Below are 3,469 nucleotides of genomic sequence, written 5' to 3'. Positions count from 1 at the left end.
TGATTTGTGACTGTAAGGGATCATCCTTATAGGTCCATTTTACCCATGCTTGTATGAGATGAACAGATTTTCTTGGATTTTCTCCAGTACCTTATCTCCTCACTTGTTGCAGCCATTTGTCATCCCCTTTGTGAGAATCAGTTTCTTGGGAATAGTTTAAATACTTCTTCAGTCTTCTTATTTTCACATTACATCTGATTCATCTTATGCCCAGTTTTTCTCTCACCTCATCTGTGCGCTGTTCTTCATGCACTGTGGAGCTTGCTTTCTTCAGTTCTTTCCAGCATCAGCACATCCTTCAGATTCAATACCCTTATCTCATTGTACCATGAGGTACATATTTCATTACCATGCAATATCACACTATGTGAGATCATTGCCATTGCCCCTGGACTGGCTCTGGTGCGGGTGGCATGTAAAATACACCATTTTGAGCGTGGCCATTGCCAGTACCGCCTGACTGGCCTTCGTCCTGGTGGCACGTAAAAGCACCCACTACACTCTCGGAGTGGTTGGCGTTAGGAAGGGCATCCAGCTGTAGAAACTGTGCCAAATCAGATTGGAGCCTGTTGTAGCCATCTGGTTTCACCAGTCCTCAGTCAAATCGTCCAACCCATGCTAGCATGGAAAGCGGACGTTAAACGATGATGATGATGATGATATGCAAGAATCAGGCTATCTGTCTTTTCCTTAGACTGAGACCCACTTTGCTGCCTGCGGAAGTAATAGCCCCCTGAACTATTTCTAACCTGTTCTAGATCTGGTTACTGTGTTTATGAAAAACTTCTACCACTGATTAGGTCACTTACGAAACAAAAGCTGCCAGTTCCATCTAGAGAGCCTCACGGATATTTGAAAGAATGTATTCTATGGGTACTCTTAGAGCTAACCATACCTGTGCATATAAAGTTCTTTACCTGTGATCTGCCTGTATCTCTTTTGTGCTCTCAGTTTGCATTTAGCTTACAGTGCAGATTATAATTTGTACCTGCACCTTTTCTGCATATTAGGTAGGGCTATTTCCCTTCTGTAATCAAAAAAAAAAAGAAAGAAAAGAAAATGTTTTACACTAATTAGATTTTTGTTTGTTTGATAGTTTTCTTTTCTTTTTCATTTTGTTTTTTGTTTTACTTAAACAGTGTAACAGTCTGAGGAAATGGTCAGTGTCTATAGATTTATTTGTCCCAGTTGTTGGGGTTTAGTGTTGTGTGAAGTTAGTGATGCTTTGAATTACTTCAGCTTAGTCAGTTGTATGATTAACATGGGCATGAAAGGATTCCCAGAACAATGCAATCGTAGGGGTGAAGAAAATAAAAAGTCACACAAGAAATAATAATGACAAGGAGAAAGAATGGTGCAGTGTGTTAGTGATGCAAACAAGTAGAAGGGTAGACGGAGCAGTTTGGTCAGCAAACACAAGAGCAGACACTGCAATAGTGGCAAAAGAAGTGGTATAGAGGGAATATAGCTTGACTTGAGAGTGGATGAGTTGAGCAGCTGTTGAATGTTAAACTAAAAGACAATTTACTTTTCTTACTTTTTGATTAGTAACTTTTCCTTGAATGAATGTGTGATGGGTTTTCTATCCAGATGTGGAAACAGTTTTTTTTTTACAGGGTATTGAGATGAATTAAAATATTAAAATTAGTTTTGCTATTTCTGAAATATTCTTTGTCATTTCTCAAGGTTCAAACATTGTTTTGAAATTATGAGAATTTTTTTTTTTTTTTTTTTTTTTCCCTCCAAATATTAAAAAAAATTTTGTCATCGCCATCTCATACTTTACACTGTCTTGAACTGCATTGTCAAATACACCCCTTCCTTTCTTAAAACAATACATTGTGATTTGAGGAAGTTTTGGTTGCTATTTCTAGCAGGTTGAGCAACAGCATAAGGGCTTCACTACTGGTTCAGCTGTTTGCCTCATTAGCTCATCACCTCTTTTCCATTCTGGCATGAGCTGGACATGGCTACTAAGTAACATCAATCCATTCACTTTTATCTTATTCTGGCTCAGTTGAAGCAAACATTTTATCTTTGTGCCTTGTCCATGTTTACTAAATTTTCTTTTTGTTTGTTTTCTTTGTATTGATGTCTCTTATTTTTGTTATTATATGGTTAACATATTTTTTTTCGTCTTTTTTTTTTTTCAGCACATGATCAAGTATAAGTACATCCCATTCACACATGGCAAGGCTGTATATAAGGGGAAGGAAGACTCAGGAAAGGTCATATCTTCATAGCCTTCCTACCTACTACTAATAAGTGTGGGGTGCATGTGTGTGTATGTATGTATGTATGTATATATGTATCTGTCTATCTTTCTATGTATGTGTGTGTGTGCGTATTTTATAGTTCATACATAAATGTGTGTGTGCATGTATGAACGTGTGTGTGTGTGTATATAAAAATCTGTCCTAGTTGATATTGTCTCCCCTTCCTCTCTCCCCCCTTTCTTCATAGTTTATGGTGAACAGGAAAATGCTAACGGTGACAGTTGATGGGCGATAAGGTGATCTACCAGGTCTTGCTGCCTTCCCCCTCTCTTTTTAACTCTTCCTTTCCCATTTCATGTCCAAACCCTATTCACTTAACATATAAAGTAAAAACTAAATTAAGTACTATTTAAACGTTTATTATCAATAAAATTTGTTTAATTTTTCATACATCAAACCAATGTTTCGAATGTTGTAGCTGAATCTGGATGTTTCTACCTCTGGTTTTGAAATAGATGCTGTTAAACTGAAACTTAGAAAATAATCTTCAATATGAAGAAAAGTAACTTAGTCATAGTCTCTCTCTTTCTCTCTCTTTCTCTCTCTTTCTTTCTCTTTCTCTCTCTCTCTCTCTCTCTCTCTCTCATATGCATGACTGTTTTGTTTGTTTTTTTTTTCTTTTGGTGGCATTACCATTTTTGGAGTAGTTGCAAGATCTGTATGAAAAGTAGAATATAGACTTTCAGATATTGATGAAAGAAGCTCATAGTTTTCCATATTACGTTTTAGTCTATGCCCTTTCTGCAACTTATTGCTTCTTTCCGACTGATTAGTGCCTGATGTATATATATATATATATGCATGCGTATGTATGTACCATGATTTACCGGGTTCAACCCTATCATATTGCATCCAAGGCAAATGTCTGTTATTCTCATACCACAGTCTCGAGTCGGCCAAAGGCTTGCAAGTAAATATTGGGTAGGCGGAAACTGTGTGGAATCCTGTCAGATCGATTGTGCCTGTAATCCAAATGTCTGACCGTGTCACCCTCTGTTATACTGATTCTGCCTGAGGATTATGGTCAAGGGCTTGCATGATGCCTGCGGAATACTCAGCCATATACATGCTAATTCATTGAGTAGGTAGTTTGGTTAGTCAAACAACTGAGTCTTCTTCATTGAAGCTGACAGAGATCCATTGCCACTGACTTGTGTGTGTGTGTGTGTGTGTGTGTGTGTGTGTGTGTGTGT

At 37.6% G+C, this 3,469-nt stretch overlaps 1 long non-coding RNA gene across 1 annotated transcript in view; it reads left to right on the top strand.

Moving 5' to 3' along the window:
- The first annotated feature begins 31 nt into the window (after positions 1-31).
- The window catches only part of LOC128248734 (uncharacterized), a 24,531-nt gene continuing 21,093 nt past the window's right edge, over positions 32-3,469 (top strand). The window contains exon 1 of the long non-coding RNA XR_008264917.1: positions 32-2,228. This is a non-coding gene — a long non-coding RNA (uncharacterized LOC128248734). The remainder of the gene's footprint in view (positions 2,229-3,469) is intronic.

Source organism: Octopus bimaculoides, chromosome 9, assembly GCF_001194135.2.
Source record: "Octopus bimaculoides isolate UCB-OBI-ISO-001 chromosome 9, ASM119413v2, whole genome shotgun sequence".
NCBI lineage: Eukaryota > Metazoa > Mollusca > Cephalopoda > Octopoda > Octopodidae > Octopus > Octopus bimaculoides.
This window is presented reverse-complemented; position numbering and strand designations above follow the sequence as displayed.